Source organism: Budorcas taxicolor, chromosome 25 (genome assembly GCF_023091745.1).
Source record: "Budorcas taxicolor isolate Tak-1 chromosome 25, Takin1.1, whole genome shotgun sequence".
NCBI classification, from domain to species: Eukaryota; Metazoa; Chordata; class Mammalia; order Artiodactyla; family Bovidae; genus Budorcas; species Budorcas taxicolor.
The window spans coordinates 17699783-17721295 of NC_068934.1; the positions used below are offsets into that span (position 1 = coordinate 17699783).

Here is a 21513-nt window from a genome sequence, read left to right on the forward strand (position 1 = left end):
TGTCTCCACTAGAATGTAAGACTTGCACTGTAGACTGTAAGCTCCTTGGGGGCGGGAGTGATTTTGGTCTTGTCCAGCACTGTGGCCACAGCTTCTTGTACCAGCATGTGGCAGGATGTAGCCTGTGTTCAGCAAAAGTGTGTTGAAGGAGAGAGAGGAGGCAAGGATGTTGGAACCAGAACCCAACGGATATCGCAAGGTGTGGAATGGAGGGAGAGAAAATGGTAAGCATAGAAGCTTAGGCTCTTACAGGGAACAGAGACCAAAAGTCTAGAGGCAGGGAGATCGTAGGAGAGTGAAAAGCGGTTCCTGGAAACGAAGGGAAGGGAGGCCAGCCAGGGGTGGTGTGAGGCACAGGCCTGGCCATGGGCCCTCGCCCCTTCCTCCCAGCTGCAAGACTGAAGTGAGAAGCTCGCTCTCTCTGAGCCTCGGTTTCCCCCTCCAGTGAAAGCAGATAATAGGCTATTACAAGGAGGCTGTGACAACAGGGCGCCTGCTTCTTTCTAACAAGAGCTACTAATGAATGAAGTCTGTCTTCCCCTCCCGCCAGCAAACAAGGTATGTTGAATGTGAGGGCCAAACAGTCCTCAGTTTGGAAATGTCTCAAGAAAGAAAGGACCTGAGTTTATTAGGATATTCATGTTTTGTAACAACAGAAGCTACAGAGACTGACAGAGACAGCACACTCTTCCCAGGACTTGGGGGCAGCGGTGGGGGGGGGGGGGGCGGGGGGGGCCTGCCCCATGAGTAGTTCCAAGGCCCCTGAAGAGGCAGCATAGCTCATAGTCGGTCAGGGACCAAGCTGTGTGTCCAGAATCCTCCTTCCCCAGCTGCACCCTGGGCGTGTGGAAGAATCGATTTTTCCAGATTTTTAGCATCCTTGGGAAGAAACTGTCCCCAAGTCCTTGTTTCTATTCTGAACTAATTACTGTGAAATAATTTAATTGCATTTAGATGCAGAGAGAAAGTGAGAATAGTCTCCCTGATGGCTGTTTTTCCACTACTGCAAGGACCTATTTACAGAGAAGAGGTGGTCACTCAGGGCTGACTTAGAGCTATAGGCTGGGGACAGAGATGAGAAGACCCAGCCAAGCAGCTCTTCATTGCAAGGGTGGGAAGGGGAGAGGGAAGCAGAGAAAGAGAGGAGCGGGAAAGGGAAGAGGAGGTGAGTTGGCTGTAAAAAGCACAGTGTGTCCTTCCTTCTAGCAATAAAACAATGAAACCACAGCTAAACGGCTTCATCCTTCTAAAGACAGCAATGTAGTCTAAGAGCAAAAGCCACAGACTTTACCTTCTAGTCCTGCTCACACAGGTTTCTTCATCCCTCTACGTCTTGGTTTTCTCATGGATAGTTCTGTCCATAAATATCCAAGAGGTGTCTTGAGCATTAAGAGGCAGAGCTACAAAGGTTCCAGCCAGGTGGGTGGTCCCTGGTAGGTGCTGAGGATATGTGGGTCTCACTCTTCCAGGCAGCCAGATCACCCAGAGATTTGAGCCCCTTTCAGATTCAGCAGCCAGGGCCATCTGCACACACAGGGACTTCAGGTAATCTGGATGTAGTAGAGGGAACTTCCGAAGACTGAGGTTCAAGACGGCGAGGAACATTCACTGAGCCTGTCCGCAGGGCTCTGTCCTGGGCCACGGGGACCGACAAAGCCAGATAAGCTAGCATCACTACCTTGAGTCTTCCGTGGTTTCATGGAAAGCCAGATGCGTAAGGAGCCGAAGGCAATCGTAGACAGATAATAAAAGCATGTTACTGGGGTTTGAACCTTATCCCTGTGGGAGTCCAAAGGAGAGAGCAATTCATTGCAGCCAGGAAGATCAGATAAAATTTCCCCAAGGCATTGAGCCTTGTAAATCAAGGAAGATACTGAAAGAGAAGCTAGGAATGGCTTTCTGAAAGATGGAACAGTCCAAACAAAGGCAAGGGATGCTAGATAGAAATGTTGGCTGGTTTTGGCACCTGTCTCAGAAGACTGTTAAAATACCCATTTGTGCTTTGGACTTAGCACGGGCCTCGGTCTCTCTGTTACTGAAGGCTCTCAGTGCAGAAACCACGGGGACTGCAGGAGGATGCAGGCTGCCTCCCCATTTAGAGCAGAGGCTCCACTGGGCGGATGCCCAAGAAATCCCTTGCCTTCACATGAGGCCTTTCAAACCCATCAGTCATCCCCAGCATCCCCGCACTGTAGAAGATTATTAACTGCTTTTTTTTTTTTTAATCCTGCAAACCCCAGATATGGAAACTGAGGCCTGCTGCAATTAAATTACTTGTTTACCTGGAAGGACAGCTAAGTCATGGAGCTGGGTCTAGAAACCAGGTTTTCTGATTCCAAGTCCTTTGTCCCTTTATTAGACCATGCTGCCTCTCAGAGCCCTCCTCCGATATCTTCCCCTGCTGCCGCACCCCTGCGGCCCAGAACAAACAAGGGGGACTTTGCCATCCTCTCCAGGGATGTCCTCTGCCCCTCCTGCCCCCTTCCCTACCATGACCTCCTCTGATCGAACAGAGGTGGCAGCTCACATGTGTCAAGAGCTAACCACGTGCCAGGCATGTTCTGCTACATGTATTTCTCATTTAAGCTTTCAATGATCCTACCCATCCAACAGACATTTGTCAAGTACCAGCCATGTGCTGGGCTGCCCGGGGCCTCAGATGGTACAGAATCTGCCTGCAATGTAGGAGAGAGACTTGGGTTCAACCTCTGGATTGAGAAGATCCCCTGCAGGAGGGCATGGCAACCCACTCCTGTACTCTTGCCTGGAGAATCCCCATGGACAGAGGAGTCTGGTGGGCTACAGTCCATGGCGTCGCAAGAGTCGGACACAACTGAATGAGTGAGCGCGGCACAGCCATGTGCTAGGTTCCATTCTGTTTTCATTTCCATCTCATAGACGAGAAACTAAGGCCCGAGGAGAACAAGTCAGTTTCCAAGGCCACGTCACTGCTGAGTGTGAGAGCCAGAATTCGCCGCAGAGCCTGCCCTCTTCACAGTGTGCTCTTCAATTCCCATAGCTGGAGTTGGGCTGGGGTGGGACTGGTGTGGTTTACCGATCTGAACTGCTGAGAGGATGCAGGGAGCTCCTTACTAAGAGAGAAATTACCTTTTCTTATGGAAAAAAATGGAGCATCCATGACCGCACACCACCACCCCCCGCCCCACCCTGGGACGTGCCTTGTGCCAGGATTGCCACGGGTATCCGTGGCACTGAGTGGAGCTGTGGTGTGCACGCAGAATGCTCCAGGATTGGAGAGCAGAGGAGGCTCAGATGACATCAGGGACCTCGATACACATTGCTTATTGAGCCCTAGCCCCTTGTGTTATCTGATTCGCTGTCCTCCAGGCTTCATGGGGCTGTGGCATTAGCTTGTCACCAGTGTAACATTTCATTTCAGAGGAGGCCTTTTCTGCTAGTGTTTGGCAGACAGCTAGATTTATTGCGCCTTTGAGCCTGGAGTTAGATTTTGCTCATAGCCTCCAGAGGGGGAAGAGGGGAAAAAAAATGCCAGTATCATTAATTGTGCTCTGGCCTGCGTTTCATCACATTGTCCTAAATTTTACCATTTAGGCCATCTGTAGAATTTTACAGCAAGACAGGCTCATTGAACTTGTGTTGTCTTAGTGTGTGAGTCTCTCTGTGTATATGAGCACTATATGACTCTGCCCACTAAGCAGGCAAAAATGATATTTGAGAGGAGGTAGAATGGTGAGGTAGCAAAGACTCAAAATGAGAATTTTAGAAGTAGCATTTTTCTTTACCTGAAAACTGAAAACTCCTCTTTGGAAACTTGTTTATACATCCTCACTTTTCTGTAAAGCATTAAATTCATTAAATTGTTCTGTGCATATCCCTACTTGTGTCAGTCTGGGGCTGCGTAGGAAGTTTCCCATGTAAATCTTTACATTAGTCTGTCTATTAAACCTGGGTGTTCTTTCTTTCATTGATTAAACAACATAATAATAATGTCTTATATTTTCAATACACTTGACAATCTATGAAGGATTTCCTTAAATTTAATCCTTATAAGAACCCCAGGAGATTATTTTCTTTCCCTTTCTACAGATGGAAAAGTTGAAGATCAGAGTGGTTAGGTGACTTACCTCCAGATGCATAGCCAGTTAAGGCGAGAGCTGGGAGCCTGGCTCTCTCTGCAGATCTGCCCCACTGGGCACATAGGTGGACAGCAGAGCCGTCAAGTGTCAGGGAGCACCTGGACACAGGCTGTTGGGGCGGTGGGCACAGGAGAGTAATGGCTAGGACCCGGGGCAGACGGCAGAGCAGAGGGCACTTTTGGCCATGGGCTACGGTGGAAATTCTCACAGAAGATGTCAAGGTTTGAAGTCGGCCTTGAAGGATGGGAGAATGATTTTAAAAATAGGGAAAGTAGTGGCCATTCCACATAGAGGCATTGCATCAGCGAAGCCTGGAGCCTGGATGGACAAGAGTGTTCAAGGAACAGGAGAAACCCACACAGATAGAGGCTCCAGGACAGGGAGAAGCCATGAGGAGTGTCAGGTACTGTACTTGATAAGCCTTCCAAATGCTGGAGTTTTCTAAGCCTCATGAAAATTATCACCAACAGAGTTTGAGCAGTACAGCAGGTCCATGTAATAATGAGCTCTCCTCTTTTATTTTCCATTTGTGTCATTTCTACAGTTTCACATCTAACCAGAAAGACAGTGTGTGTAAAGTGGTTGGGGACGGCTTCTGGGCAGTGTGGATTCAGTTCAGATCTGAAGTGACTCTGCCTCTTATGAAATGTGTGACCTCGGGCAAGTTGTTGGACCTCTTAGAGCCTTAGTCCCCTCATCTTGCAAGTGAGGATAATAGTAGTACCTACAGTGTAGGGCTTTGCAAGGATTAATTGATAATAGCTTCCCTTGTGGCCCAGATGAAAGAATCTGCCTGTAATGCAGGAGACACGGGTTCGATCTCTGGGCTGGGAAGATCCCCTGGAGAAAGGAATGGCCACCCACTCCTATTCTCCTATTCTTGGCTGGGAAATCCCATGGACAAAGGAACCTGGTAGGCTACAATCTATGGGGTCACAAAGAGACACAACAGAGCAGCTAACACAGACACGCTTGTCAAGCACTAAGCAGAGTGCCTGGTGTCGTTAATGACAGTGGCTGTTGTTGTCATCATCAACATGGTGCCTGGAACTCCCGGCTGTCCTAAACTTCCTTGCCAAAGGACTGAGCTAAACAGGGGTCCCTAGAATATCCAAGAACTGAGTGCCTGGTTCTGTGCTCAGACAAGGCAGAGAGGCAAGAAAGTGTAGTCTAATTCCAAAGAGCTAGAGAAGACTTCCATGGGCAGGAGACTGGGAAGCTGTGGGGAATCAAAGAGGGACACTGCACACTCTGTTCCATGAGAGTTTGCAACATTCTTTCAAAACGCTTCTCATTGTAGAGAAATAGCATCCCTTATTACAAATCCAGGTGGCAGACTCAGTGTTAAGCTGTCCGCCCTCATTCTTCCCACTGAACTGACTGTTCCGGAGGGGAAAGGCCTATCCTAATAATATATACACAAATTAAAACTCCATTTAGTGGTACAGCGGGGACCACCTCCTAATTGACTTTGATCACTGAGAAAAAAAAAAAAAAAAGCCAGTTACGTGGTTGGTTTGCCAAAGGAAACCAGGCAATCGGCTGGTGCCTCATGGAGCCCTGCGACAGGACATTTCTCTAGTAGCTATGGAAATGGAACCTAGCAACAGGCACATCCTCCCGCTGGAGCTCCCAAGGTGGAACCAAGCCCCTGATTGCTTTGGCCCACTTTGATGGTTCAGTGGCGGGGACAAGGCCTCACATGTGAGAGGCTGGTCCTTGGCTAAGTTGAGACACCTTTTATAGAAACGCTTTAGATAGCTTGGTGAATAGCCTTGGTGCTTACTTGCAAGCACCATAAAGAAGGGGAACCTAGAGAGCTCCAGAACAGCCTTCTGCCTCCTCCAGGGAAATGACAGGCACTTTCCTGGGTTTCCCAGGTCAGCTGTGTAGCTCTACTAGGGCAGGGCTGGCTTCACACCCCAGCAGGAGCACCTGGATGGGCTTGTGACCCCGAGGGTGTCTCTGCTTCCTGGATCCTTAGTGACACCTTGAGCTTGAAGAGGAGGTGGCGTGTCTTCCGCTTCATGGAGTCGCAGTGGCGTCGCTTCCTTGACTGCTCTGCCGGCTGTGATTTGCTCAGAAGCTGCATGTTGTTCTGATCAGGATGGCGGGGAGGCCTGCCTTGGGCTCTGACAGTGGTCTGCGAAGGACTCAGGGCATGCCGTGACCCAGAACCTGAGTTTGGATCTTGGTGCCGCCAGGACGAGTGGTGCAGTGATGGAGGATTCTGGACCTTGGTTTTCTAGAGATGCAGGATCAGGTTAATAATATCTACTTGGTCACTCCATTTTGCAGTCCTCGTAATCCATAAAGTGGAGATACAATCTTGCTTAAAAAGTGGTGGGATTAAACGATGGAACAAATGTGCACCCTCCCCCACTGTGTCAGGCACGCGGTGCGACGTTTAATAAAGGAAGCTGTTATTGTCTCAGTAACAGTCCTAATTACGTCTGTCTCCTTCCTCTCCTCTGTTTCTCCTTCTCTCCTGTGGGCCAGATGCTGGGGGTTTGGTGGAGACAAGAACATGATCCCTGCCTTGGAGGGAGAGCCCCCTGGTGAGCTGACATCACCTGCCCCGGGGGTTCATTCCCTCTACTTTAGGCTCAAAAAGATGACTCCTCTGGTCTGAGAGTGCAGCTCCTGTTGGAGGCACAAGCCCTGAGCGGGGCTTTCCTGCTCTCACAGCATTTTCTGCTGTGACTCAGTGCCAGGGTCATTTAGCAGAAAGGACTCCCAATGATGAATTCAGAGACTTGGGCTCAGCGTTTTTCCAGCCTCTGCCCCAGTCAAGCCTAAGTCCCATCTCCCCAGTGAGTGGGGCTCAGGTTCGGTCAGAGCAACATCCATACTCCCCCAACAGCCACCAACCAGAACAAAACTCAAAGAGTTCTCCACTTCTTTGAGATATCTCTTTACTTCACTTTCTCAGTGAAAACTTTAATATACACTGCAAATGATGGTGATGATGATACCAACATAGACAGCTACCCTCTGGTAGTCAATTTGAGCAAATGCCAAGCAGCATGATAATCTCGTGAAATATATTCTTTCCTTTCATCTTCACAAGAGTTCTTTGGAGCTAGACATTATTATCACCATTTTATAGAGGAGGACCCCGAGACTCAATGGAGTTGAACAACAGGAATGAAGTCATATAACTGTAAACACAAGAACCAGAAACAGAACCCAGGGCTGCGTGGCTATGAAGGCTGTGCTTGTAACCACTGTATTTCATGCCTTCTATTTTCTTGTGTCTGGAAGCAGCACAGCAGGGCAGGAAGAGGTTGGATTACTGGGCTGAGGTCCGTCCAAGGGGTGGTGGAGGTGGCCAACCCCTAGACTAGTCATGCACGGAAGAGGTCTTAGTAGAGCCTGTTGGGTGAAAGGTGCCCTGAGAAGACAGCTTTCTAACTCCATTACTGCAATAATAGCTGTTTATTCCATTAGATTTCAGCCCCGGTTCCCCTACAACTTGCTGTGTCACCAGTTTTCAGTGCCCTCCAGTTAAACTGACCTTTCATCTCTGCGCTGACAGTGGGTGTGCCCACCTCCCCCTTCTCTAGCACCCATCCCCTCCTCAACTTGTTTTACAGAAATATCGAGCGGCTGCCAGCAAATCCTTGCTGAAAGGCCTCCTTTCCCCACAGCATTGCGCAGTGCAGAAAAATGATTAAGTTTGCCAGAGTCCATTCTCCAGAAAACACTTAATTTGGGGTTGAGAGACAGTAACCCTGATTGTTGCAGTCAGGTTTATCCAGAGAAGGGAAGAAAGGCAATATATTTACTTGATTTAAAATTAGCGCCACGTAGTCACCAGTAGGATCCTGTCAGGCTGCTTTATACTGATTCCGCTTTTAAAAACTGTTTTATCCATTGGGCAAATATCTCTAGCTCCTTTGCTCAAAAGCTGACAGCTGATGGGAACAGGGTGTTGAAACAGCCCTCAACTCAAAGGAATTTTCAGTTGGCATTTTTGCAGTTGGCATGGGAGGGAAATTAGGGGCCATGTATGGAGAGGAGGAAAGGTGATGGGCAGAGTTGGCTTAAACAGGTCTTTCAAGGGATCTCGAATTTAGGAAAATCAGAGCGAAATAACAGTGATGATGACAGCTGCCATTTGCTTTGTTCCTATTTTGTGCAGGCACAGTTCTAAACAAATTACGTGTGTTACTCCATGTAACCCTTTAATGTAATATTGCTGTCTCTTTTACAGATAGAGAAACTGAGATTCAGAAAGGAAAAGTCATTTATCCAGAATCAGGACCCTAGTAAATGATATAGCTCTGAAGGCTCTGGATAGACCCCCACTTGAGGACTGATTCTGCCAAAGTCACTTACTTGATTTTGCATGGTTTTGACTGTGGAGGTCAGCCATGCCTATGGCAGTCAGGGTGTAAACATGGAAAGTATCTTAGGAGGTGTCTTTGGGCACATCATGTAGCCTCTATGAGCCTCCCCTTTCTTCATTTGTGAAATGGGAATTCAGTTCAGTTGCTCAATCGTGTCCGACTCTTTGCGACCCCATGAGTCGCAGCACGCCAGGCCTCCCTGTCCATCACCAACTCCCGGAGTTCACTCAGACTCACGTCCATCGAGTCAGTGATGCCATCCAGCCATCTCATCCTCTGTTGTCCCCTTCTCCTCCTGCCCCCAATCCCTCCCAGCATCAGAGTCTTTTCCAATGAGTCAACTCTTCGCATGAGGTGGCCAAAGTACTGGAGCTTCAGCCTTAGCATCATTCCTTCCAAAGAAATCCCAGGGCTGATCTCCTTCAGAATGGACTGGTTGGATCTCCTTGCAGTCCAAGGAACTCTCAAGAGTCGTCTCCAACACCACAGTTCAAAAGCATCAATTCTTCAGCGCTCAGCCTTCTTCACAGTCCAACTCTCACATCCATACATGACCACAGGAAAAACCATAGCCTTGACTAGACGGACCTTAGTCGGCAAAGTAATGTCTCTGCTTTTGAATATGCTATCTAGGTTGGTCATAACTTTTCTTCCAAGGAGTAAGTGTCTTTTAATTTCATGGCTGCAGTCATCACCTGCAGTGATTTTGGAACCCCCCAAAATAAAGTCTGACACTGTTTCCACTGTTTCCCCATCTATTTCCCGTGAAGTGATGGGACCAGATGCCATGATCTTCATTTTCTGAATGTTGAGCTTTAAGCCAACTTTTTCACTCTCCTCTTTCACTTTCATCAAGAGGCTTTTTAGTTCCTCTTCACTTTCTGCCATAAGCGTGGTGTCATCTGCATATCTGAGGTTATTGATATTTCTCCCGGCAATCTTGATTCCAGCTTGTGTTTCTTCCAGTCTAGTGTTTCTCATGATGTACTCTGCATAGAAGTTAAAGAAGCAGGGTGACAATATACAGCCTTGACGTACTCCTTTTGCTATTTGGAACCAGTCTGTTGTTCCATGTCCAGTTCTAACTGTTGCTTCCTGACCTGCATACAGATTTCTCAAGAGGCAGGTTAGGTGGTCTGGTATTCCCATCTCTCTCAGAATTTTCCACAGTTTATTGTGATCCACACAGTCAAAGGCTTTGGCATAGTCAATAAAGCAGAAGTAGATGTTTTTCTGGAACGCTCTTGCTTTTTCCATGATCCAGCGGATGTTGACAATTTGATCTCTGGTTCCTCTGCCTTTTCTAAAACCAGCTTGAACATCAGGAAGTTTACAGTTCACATATTGCTGAAGCCTGACTTGGAGAATTTTGAGCATTACTTTACTAGCATGTGAGATGAGTGCAATTGTGCGGTAGTTTGAGCATTCTTTGGCATTGCCTTTCTTTGGGATTGGAATGAAAATTGACCTTTTCCAGTCCTGTGGCCACTGCTGAGTTTTCCAAATTTGCTGGCATATTGAGTGCAGCACTTTCACAGCATCATCTTTTAGGATTTGAAACAGCTCAACTGGAATTCCGTCACCTCCACTAGCTTTGTTCCTAGTGATGCTTTCCAGGGCCCACTTGACTTCACATTCCAAGATGTCTGGCTCTAGATTAGTGATCACATCATCATGATTATCTGGGTTGTGAAGATCTTTTTTGTACAGTTATTCCGTGTATTCTTGCCACCTCTTCTTAATATCATCTGCTTCTGTTAGGTCCAGACCATTTCTGTCCTTTATTGAGCCCATCTTTGCATGAAATGTTCCCTTGGTATCTCTAATTTTCTTGAAGAGATCTCTAGTCTTTCCCATTCTGTTGTTTTCCTCTATTTCTTTGCATTGATGGCTGAAGAAGGCTTTCTTATCTCTTCTTGCTATTCTTTGGAACTCTGCATTCAGATGCTTATATCTTTCCTTTTCTCCTTTGCTTTTCGCCTCTCTTCTTTTCACAGCTATTTGTAAGGCCTCCCCAGACAGCCATTTTGCTTTTTTGCATTTCTTTTCCATGGGGATGGTCTTGATCCCTGTCTCCTGTACGATGTCACAAACCTCATTGCATAGTTCATCAGGGACTCTATCTATCAGATCTAGACCCTTAAATCTATTTCTCACTTCCACTGTATACTTATAAGGGATTTGATTTAGGTCATACCTGAATGGTCTAGCAGTTTTCCCTACTTTCTTCAGTTTGAGTCTGAATTTGGCAATAAGGAGTTCTTGATCAGAGCCACAGTCAGCTCCTGGTCTTGTTTTTGTTGACTGTATAGAGCTTCTCCATCTTTGGCTGCAAAGAATATAATCAATCTGATTTTGGTGTTGACCATCTGGTGATGTCCATGTGTAGAGTCTTCTCTTGTGTTGTTGGAAGAGGGTGTTTGCTATGACCAGTGCATTTTCTTGGCAAAACTCTATTAGTCTTTGCCCTGCTTCATTCCGCATTCCAAGGCCAAATTTGCCTGTTACTCCAGGTGTTTCTTGACTTCCTACTTTTGCATTCCAGTCCCCTATAATGAAAAGGACATCTTTTTTGAGTGTTAGTTCTAAAAGGTCTTGTAGGTCTTCATAGAACCGTTCAACTTCAGTTTCTTCAGCATTACTGGTTGGGGCATAGACTTGGATAACTGTGATATTGAATGGTTTGCCTTGGAGACAAACAGAGATCATTCTGTCGTTTTTGAGATTGCATCCAAGTACTGCATTTCAGACTCTTTTGTTGACCATGATGGCATGGTGACCAGAAATGGGAATACTGATCATTTTCTCAAGGTTTGTGTAAGGACTGAATGAAATAGCATATGGAATTCCCCTTGCCTAAATGTCTGACTTATGGCATAGACTCGAAACCAGAATTTTCCTGCTCTGCTCTATCATCGTTTTTGTACCTCTTGCTTTTTCCGAGACTGGGTTGTGGAACTTCCTTTTTAAGGTAAACAGCATGGAAATGAGTTTGGAAATCAGTGCAGAAAATTCGTCACTCATCCTACACTGTGATTCAAAGCCTGATGTCATTTTTACATATGTCTTTCTAGATGTTTTTATATAAACATACATTGCATGCAAAAACATGCAATTCTGTATCCTACCTTTCTTCCCCCTTAAAATTACATAATAAGCATTTGCCCTCATTGTCAGTTCAGTTCAGTCTTTCACTCATGTCTGACTCTTTGCAGTCCCATGGACTGCAGCACGCCAGGCTTCCCTGTCCATCACCAACTCCCGGAACCTACTCAAACGCATCGGTGATGTCATCCAACTATCTCATCCTCTATTGTCCCCTTCTCCTCCTGCCTTCGATCTTTCCCAGTATCAGGATCTTTTCCAATGAATATTCTTTGCATCAAGTGGCCAGAGTATTGGAGTTTCAGCTTCAGCATCAGTCCTTCCAATGAATATTCAGGACTGATTTCCTTTAGGATGGACTGGTTGGATCTCCTTGCAGTCCAAGGGACTCTCAAGTGTCTTCTCCAACACCACATTTCAAAAGCATCAATTCTTCGGCACTCAGCTTTCTTTACAGTCCAACTCTCACATCCGTACGTGACTACTGGAAAAACCATAGCTGTGACCAGACGGTTCTTTGTTGGTAAACTAATGTCTCTGCTTTTTAATATGCTATCTAGGTTGGTCAAACTTTTCTTCCAAGGAGTAAGCGTCTTAATTTCATGGCTGCAGTCACCATCTGCAGTGATTTTAGAGCCCCCGCAAAATAAAGTCTGACACTGTTTCCACTGTTTCCCCATCTATTTCCCATGAAGTAATGGGATCAGATGCCATCATCTTAGTTTTCTGAAAGGTGAGTTTTAAGCCAGCTTTCTTCACTCTCCTCCTTCACTTTCATCAAGAGGCTCTTAGTTCTTTGCTTTCTGTCATAAAGGTGGTATCATCTGTGTATCTGAGGTTATTGATATTTCTCCTGGCAATCTTGATTCCAGCCTGTACTTCATCCAGCCCAGCATTTCTCATGATGTACTCTGCATATAAGTTAAATAAGAAGGGTGACAATATACAGCCTTGACGTACTCCTTTTTCCTATTGGAACCAGTCTGTTGTTCCATGTCCAGTTCTAACTGTTGCTTCTTGAACTGCATACAGATTTCTCAGGAGGCAAGTCAGCTGGTCAGGTATTCCTGTCTCTTGAAGAATTTTCCAGTTTGTTGTGATCCAGTCAAAGGCTTTGGCATAGTCAATAAAGCAAAAATAGATGTTTTTCTGGAACTCTCTTGCTTATTTGATGATCCAGCGGATGTTGGCAATTTGATCTCTGGTTCCTCTGCCTTTTCAAAATCCAGCTTGAACATCTGGAAGCTCACAGTTCATGTTCATGAAGCCTGGCTTGGAGAATTGTTAGCATTACTTTGCTAGTGTGTGAGATGAGTGCAATATTGTGGTAGTTTGAGCATTCTTTGGCATTGCCTTTCTTTGGGATTGAAATGAAATCTGACTTTTTCTAGTCCTGTGGCCACTGCTGAGTTTTTCAGATTTGCTTGCATATTGAGTGCAGCACTTTCACAGCATCATCTTTTAGGAGTATCAGTTATTTTTCATAATGATTAGCTTACATTCCATCCAGTACCTGTATCATAATTTAGCTCAGTCATTCTCCTGTTTTAAGACATCTGCGTTGCTTCTGATTTTCTGAATAACACACTGCTGTATACATCTCTGTGTACATGCCTTCTGAGCTTGAAACCTTTGAATAATGTGGCTTTGGTGCAAAACCAGGAGTAGAACTTGGGGAATGAAACACTGTCAGTTTGTGACTGTTACTGTTTTGCCCTTTTGCTTTGTGCTTTCCACCTTATAGGACCATAAATAAGAGAACTCCAGTGAGTTATATTTTACGGAAATGGTGCTATTAAAAAACAAACAACAAGCAGCTGGGCACTAACATAAAGCAGAAAACTAGGCAGCCATGCACCTTGGTTGGGTCCCGCTGCCTTTTTTTTTTTTACTTTATTTTACTTTACAGTACTGTATTGGTCCCGCTGCCTTTTGAAGCAAAAAAAAAAAAAAAAAAAAAAAAAAAAATGCCACTGGAGCCAACAGTTTCTTGATTAGAGCTTCATCTCTCATCACTACCTGGAGCTGCTGATTCACAAAGGCAAGTGGCTCTGTGCTTTCGGTTTGGGGACGGGAGCGTCATGTGACAGTAGAACCTCTCCTGTGCTTACAGGGGTGACTCCTGCAAAATGACTGTGTTAATCGCCTCCTGCTGGCTGGGTGCTGGGGGTGTGGGGGGGGGGGGGACTGTCAATATCTGAGCCTCTACTGAGCGTTTTTCTTAAAAATGTCAAGATGGAGCTTGCACTTTCCCAGCCTTCTCTCATGTCTTGCTGGGCAGGAAAAGGCGACTGGAAAATGTCAGCCCTGGGATCAGAGGGACCAGAACTGAGGGAATAAGAAAATTCTCCCACCCTAGCTCCTGGCTTTTAGAAATCATTAACATTTCAACGTGGGTGATCCTGTGAACTCATTACCTTTCCACAGCCTTTCTCTGAACTCTTTAACATCTTTTCACCTTTTTATTTAATTACAAACTAGTTTAAAGGGAACACCAGTATCACGTTCCTTATTTAGATCACTTTCCATGTACTTGGGAGAGTTTTGGACACACAGTTATATAAATACTGCAGGGTATAATTTAGATAATCCTGTGATGTACATTGATGATTACCATTAATTCCTCTAGAAAAGGGGATTACGATGATTATAATCTATACTGTTGCAATGGCCTGGTCTTAAAGCAGACTGAAGAGGACCGTGTGTACTTCTGAGCCTTTTAGGATACTTGGTGGTTACTTCCAAGTCCTCTGGATACCATGCTCTGACTGCTGTCCACAGCTGTTAAGTGAGGGCTGCTGTGGGGTTAGAAATATCATCACCATGGGGACCCCCACAGATTCATTGCAGCCTTTATTTGCTGGTAACTTTGTATTACCCGTTTTAATCTTCTATTTAAAGTAAACTATATAAAAGAGGAATCTTGGCTGGGGAACACAGACTCCTGAGTTTGAAATTTCACCTCAAACTTTTACCAGCTCTGTGGTGTTAGGTAACTTACTCTGAAGTATCTCAAAACTATAGCCCCATAGCTCAGTTTCTTTTCAGTTCTGATCTCTGCTGGTCCCAGCCTACCGTGGCTTGAAGCAGGGCTTGGGTTCCTGGCCAGAGATTGAGGTCACGTCAGGGAGAGCACCAAATCCTAGCCACTGTGCCCGTGGTGACAAGGCCCTGGCCCTTCAGCTTTGCAGAAAAAGAACTCCCGCAAAGATGAAAAGTAGTAAAACAAGTATTCACTAGGGGGAAAAGAGAGTACAGTCTGTGCGGATAGACACATGCTGAGAGAGAGTCACGTCCTGGTGGTGGTTTGAGTCGCTTTTATGGGGCATCTCTTCCTGGTTTCCTTTGGCCTGTCATTTTGCTTTGCCTAGCTCTGAGTCTGTATTTGGTGTGTCTCAGGGTCCTCCCCTCTGTGTGTGTTCATCCCTTAACCAAGATGGACTCTGGCAAAGAGACTTACGGGGAGTTGACATCACTTACTATGGGGTAGCACCCCCTCTCTTTTGACCTTCAGGGAGCCCTTCTGTGCATGTGTAGTTGGGACGGTCTCCTTGACTTTGAGAATGAGGAATACGTGGTCTTTTATCTCTTCTCCTGGCAGGGCCCAGCCTCCTGCATCATCCTGCCTTTGCGGAGTTTCTGCTATTAGGAAGTTTCTGTCCACAGGAGAGAAGCTGAGCAGCCTGGGGCCCATCCGTCTCCTGACTCAGTTCCATTATACCTATGCGCCAGTGGTTTTTCAACCCGTCTTTCCATGAGGATTACATTGATTACTATAAATTAAGAGTTTGGCATGTAGCATGCAGTCCAGACGGGTTTCCCAGGTGGCGCTAGTGTGAAGGACCTGCCTGCCAATGCAGGAGACATAAGAGACCTGGGCTTGATCCCTGGGTCGGGAGGATCCCCTGGAGGAGGAAATGGCGACCCACTCCTCCAGTATTCTTGTCTGGAGAATCCCCACGGTCAGAGGAGCCTGGCGGACTACAGTCCATAGGATTGCAGAAAGTGACTTAGCGTACATGCATGTATGCACTCCAGTTTATACCAGGTTTTGAGTTACTGTTGTTATTATGATCAAGGACAAAGAAAAATGGTTGCTTGAACTTGTGTTTCCTTTCGACAGTCTCTGAGCAAGTAAGCTTTGTGTGCTTTGGCAAGAGGAGAACAGAGCAAACCATTTTCCTTCCTTCTGTCTTTCCATTGGGTGTAAAACTGACCACCCATCAAACAGTACAGTAGAAGAACTGAGGGGCCCCTAGCATGACATACTTAAGACCGGACCGCAGGTTAAAGGCCCCTTTCATTCTGGCGCTAAGATGACATTACTGGTGGAACTTGGCCTCTGACTCTGTATCCTGCCCCTCTGTCTATATCTTACCTTCCAGCCCGCCATTTCTCAGCCCAGTTTTGGTGGCCCCGTACTCACTTGCCTACCACCAGCCTCCAGAATTATTCCTGGAGGGCTGTGTCTCCTGAGAGTCCAGTTACAGCTGGATCCAGACCTGGCTTCCCCTGCTGGTTTCCAGGAGCACTTCTTCTACAGATTGACTGAGAGAACTGCCAGCCTCACAGCTGTGGGGGCCTCTATTTGTGATCACTGGGTGGGGCATGAGGGGCCAGGCTGAGAAGCAGGGGTGCCGACAACCTCCCCCGTCCAGTGGTGGGCTGCTGTGCCCTAATTAACTGCCCTGGAACACCAGATCTTGTTAGCATTTTCATCTGGAATACTTTTTCCGCTGGCTTTTCTTCCCCCTCCGCCTACTTTTTTTTTTTTTTTTTTAAGCAAGAACTTGCTTTTGCATCTTATTAAAATAAGAGGTAGCTTTGGCAATAAAAATGTTTCTCTTAACAAAGCTGTGAGAGTCTATTCATCGTGGGATTAGTTAATTCTCCTGACCTTTTAACAAGACGGCTGTTTTTGCACACTTAGATGAGATCATTGATTCTAACAGGGAATGAAGCCCTGCTCATTTAACTGCATATATCTGAGTTGTCCGCAGTTCAGGCAATTTCTCCATTACCTTTGGAGTTGCCAATAAATAGATTGAAACAGTAAGAAGGTAAGCAGAAATGTGAGCTAATTCAGCCCCAGAAGTAGCAGCATAGTCACTTCTAACAGGCAGGTGAATTTTATTACTATTGGAAACTACACAGGGACAGTAAGGAGCAGTCTGAAGCACTTCGTTGAGTGCTTGGTACCTAAAAAGTGCTCCATAAATGTAAGCTACTGTTTTATCAGTATCATCAACACTATGGATATAATGGTTATAAAATACAGCAATCACACATGGGTAGAGTTTATAATATGCTTTGCCATATATTATCACCCGAAGTGAAATTGTTAGTCATTCAGTCATGTCTGATTCTTTTCGACCCCATGGACTGTAGCCTGCCAGGCTCCTCCATCCTTGGGATTTTCCAGGCAAAAATACTTGAGTGGGTTGCCATTTCCTTTTCTAGGAGATCTTCCCGACCCAGGGACCAAACCCGGATCTCCTGCTTTGCAGGCAGATTCTTTACCATCTGAGCCACCTGGAAGCCCATATTACCACATAAAAAGAAGAAAGTGAAAGTGAAGTCGTTTCTGACTCTTTGCAACCACATGGACTGTAGCCTACCAGGCTCCTTCATCCATGGGATTTTCCAGGCAAGAGTACTGGAATGGGTTGTCATTTCCTTCTCCAGAGGATCTTCTCAACCCAGGGATCGAACCCAGGTCTCCCGCATTGCAGGCAGACACTTTACCACCTGAGCCATCAAGGAAGTCCTATATTACCACATATGATGTAATAATTCTTTGAAATATCTTTATCCTCACTTCTCAGACGAGAATGCTGTAGCTAGGAAGTGGCAGTTAGCATTCAAAGCCAGTTTTCTTGCCGTCAGTCCAGCACACTTTCCCCTGCATCATAGTAACCAAAGAGAAAGCAGAGGGTCAGATCGCACCTCTGGTTCCAGTGTACACAGTCCTGGTTAAGCCGAACTCGTGTGCGCCCTCAGTGGGTTTTGTTTGTGCCAGGAGTCGGAAGGCTGTGCTGCGCTCTGCTCTTCTCTACAGGCTTTTGCATCTTGAAGACACAGCCGCTCAAGACCACCATCAGTGACCATTCCACAAACTGGGGCTAAATAACACAACTTTCTGTCCACTTCACAGGATCCTCTGTTGCTGCCTTAAAAAGACATGCGAAAGGCTTAGAGTCAGCTTGCTGTGTAAAGGGGGGTGTCTTTATAATGCCCACCCACCTTGTTGGATAAAGAAGCTAGTGAGAGGCAGAATGGCAGAGTGGGGAGAGCCTGTCTTTTCTAGCTGGAGAGGGAGATGGTTTGTGACTTCAGGATTCAGAGTTTGGGATTCTAGGCCAGACTCTGCCACTTGTTAGCCATTTAACCTCCCATGTAAATTGAAGTCTTTGTGTCTTAGTGTCTTTTCATCAGCAAAAATGGGATTATCACCTTCTAGGACTGTTGTGAGACTTAAAGGAAATAATCTATTTACTGCTTTTAGCACAATGCCTGGCACATGGAAAAGACTCAAGAAAGCATAGTTTCATAATTATCATAATTTTAATTAACCTTCTGAGTTAATTAAGTATGCACATCTGTAAATTAGGTCTGGTAGAGTTGGGTGAGAATTAGAGGTAATGTATGCAAATTACCCAGGACACTGCCTAGCAAGCCGTTGGTCCTCTGTAAAAACAATTACAGTGAGCCTTCATATTTCTTGTCAATTGGTTCTTTGCTGTCTTCCTCTGGCCCTCTTACTGGGTCAGCCACCGCCGCCTCTGGGCCTTCCAGTCCTTCTGAATGTTCTTTGTTGCTTGTCCGTCTCCTCTACCTCTGAACTCTTGCAAACAGGGAGTATCTGATTTGGTTCTGGCTCTCAGTGTCAGCCACGGGTCCTGACTTTTAGAAAATGCTCATCAACTGAGCAAAGGAGTGACACTGTGCACAAGATGCTGTGGAGTCAGGGACTGGAGTAGTACTTAGCTCTGTATGTAGGGGATCAGAGAAGGCCTCCCAGAAGGGGTAAGTATGGACCGTTGATAAGGCTCCAGTTTTAGATCCTAAATGGGATTTAAGCAGACATTTCTGGAGAAGGAAACGGCAACCTACTCCAATATTCTGGCCTGGAAAATTGCATAGATGGAGAAGCCTGTAGGCTACAGTCTATGGTAGGCTGCAGTCTATGGGGTCGCAAAGAGTCGGACACGACTGAGTGCCTTCACTTTGTACTAGCTCACAAACCTTTTTAGAAACATGCTGCCTGCTGCTGCTGCTGCTGCTAAGTCGCTTCAGTCATATCCGACTCTGTGCGACCCCATAGACGGCAGCCCACCAGGCTTCCCCATCCCTGGGATTCTCCAGGCAAGAACACTGGAGTGGGTTGCCATTTCCTTCTCCAATGCATGAAAGTGGAAAGTGGAAAGTGAAAGTGAAGCCGCTCAGTCGTGTCCGACTCTTCGCGACCCCATGGACTGCAGCCTACCAGGCTCCTCCATCCATGGGATTTTCTAGGCAAGAGTACTGGAGTGGGTTGCCATTGCCTTCTCTGACATGCTGCCTAGAGCATTGTATATCTCAAGGCACAGTATCCTTTCTTTAGTGTCTACTGATCTCTTCTAGTTTGCTCCAGAAGACTATTTAGCAGTTGCTACATTGCAAAGATATTTTTAAAACAGAAATGCATGCACGTGAATCAAAATCACAGAATTCCCCCAAATCACAAAAATTCGGACAATCAAAATGTACAACAGATATGTGATGAAATGTAAAATGTAAATCAGTCCCCTTCCCCAGGCCGTTAGCATCACTTCCTTTAGAGGGTGTGCCCACTGTTACCAGTGTCTTTCATATCCTTTCAGACTCTATACACAGAATCGTTTTCTTAACCCAAAGGTGGAATATCAAAGGCTTTCGGGCTGCAGTATCTGTGGCGTACAGGCTTAGTTGCTCCAAGGCATGTGGAATCTTCCCAGACCAGGATCAAACCTGTGTCTCCTGCGTTGGTAGGTAGAGTCACATCCACGTACCACCAGGGATGTCCCTCCATTTGTATTTTTTTCCTGAGCGTGTGCGAAATCGCTTCAGTTGTGTCCAGCTCTGTGCATCCCGATGGCCTGTAGCCTGCCAGGCTCCTCTGTCCATGAGATTCTCCAGGCAGGAATACTGGAGGTGTATTATTGTTCTGCATGTTACCTTTTTCCTTCCCAAAAATTGTATAAAAAGGTTTTCTCATTCTTTTTTATGGTTGCACAGTATATTGTATGGGCTTCCCCAGTAGCTGAGCAGGTAAAGAATCCTCCTGCCCTGCAGCAGACACAGGAGATGCAGGTTTGATCCCTGGGGGCAGGGGCGGGGCGGGGAATAAGATCCCCTGGAGGAGGAAATGGCAACCACTCCAGTATTCTTGCCTGGGAAATCCCATGGACAGGGCAGCCTGGCGGGCTAAAGTCCATGGGGTCGCAAAGAGTCGGACACAACTAAGCACACACACAGTATATTGGATAAATATAACTTATCTGGCTCCTTATTTGTGGACTGGTTTCCAATGTTTTCAGCTTCCCTGGTGGCTCAGCTGGTAAAGAATCCGCCTGTAATGCAGGAGACCTGGGTTTGATCCCTGGGTCGGGAAGATCCCCTGGAGAAGGGAACAGCTACCCACTCCAGTGTTCTAGCCTGGAGAATTCCATGGACTGTATCGTCAATGGGGGTTGCAAGGAGTTGGACATGACTGAGCAACTTTCACTTTCCAATGTTTTGCTATTACAAACAATGCTGTAGTGAATAACCTTGTTCAGTTCAGTTCAGTCGCTCAGTCATGTCCAACTCTTTGCGACCCCATGAATCACAGAACACCAGGCCTCCCTGTCCATCACCAACTCCCGGAGTTCACTCAGACTCATGTCCATCGAGCCAGTGATGCCATCCAGCCATCTCATCCTCTGTCATCCACTTCTCCTCCTGCCCCCAATCCTTCCCAGCATCAGAGTCTTTTCCAGTGAGTCAACTCTTCGCATGAGGTGGTCAAAGTACTGGAGTTTCAGCTTTAGCATCATTCCTTCCAAAGAAATCCCAGGGCTGATCTTCAGAATGGACTGGTTGGATCTCCTTGCAGTCCAAGGGACTCTCAAGAGCCTTCTCCAACACCACACTTCAAAAGCATCAATTCTTCGGCGCTCAGCCTTCTTCACAGTCCAACTCTCACATCCATACATGACCACAGGAAAAACCATAGCCTTGACTAGACGGACCTTAGTCAGCAAAGTAATGTCTCTGCTTTTGAATATGCTATCTAGGTTGGTCATAACTTTTCTTCCAAGGAGGAAGCATCTTTTAATTTCATGGCTGCAGTCACCATCTGCAGTGATTTTGGAGCCTAAAAAAAATTAAGTCTGACACTGTTTCCACTGTTTCCCCGTCTATTTCCCATGGAGTGACAGGACCGGATGCCCTGACAAACCTCATTTTGTGTGCATGTGAGCATATCTGGGGGAGAATTGGAATCTCTGAGTTCCAGGGTAAAGGGTATGGATATTTTATTTTATAGCTTTTGTCGAACTGCCCTCTCTGTAAGGTTTGTACCAGCTTATGCTCACACCAAACCAGCTGAGTATGAGAGTGCTTATTTTCTGTTCTCTTCCAATACTGTATATTTTCAGCCTTCTAAAAATCTTTGCCAAACCATATGTGAAAAACAATATTTCAAAGTTTAACTTCCATTTCTTCTACCTTGAGTAATGTGTAGAATCTTTTCATACAGCTGAGAGCCAGGTGCATTTCTTATTCTGTCAACTGTCTGTGCATCTCCTATGCCTATTCTCCTACTGGGTGGTTGGACTTTGCTTATTATTTGTAAGCATTATTTTTGTATTAAGGAAGTTAAGCCTTGGTGATACAAGTTGCCGTTTTCCCCTGTAGATTATTTTTAATCTTTTGAA

At 46.1% G+C, this 21513-nt stretch overlaps 1 protein-coding gene across 1 annotated transcript in view; it reads left to right on the forward strand.

The window, feature by feature from the left end:
* The window catches only part of TENM4 (teneurin transmembrane protein 4), a 441581-nt gene that overhangs the window by 207112 nt on the left and 212956 nt on the right, over positions 1-21513 (forward strand). The gene's annotated exons all lie outside the window — the stretch shown is intronic.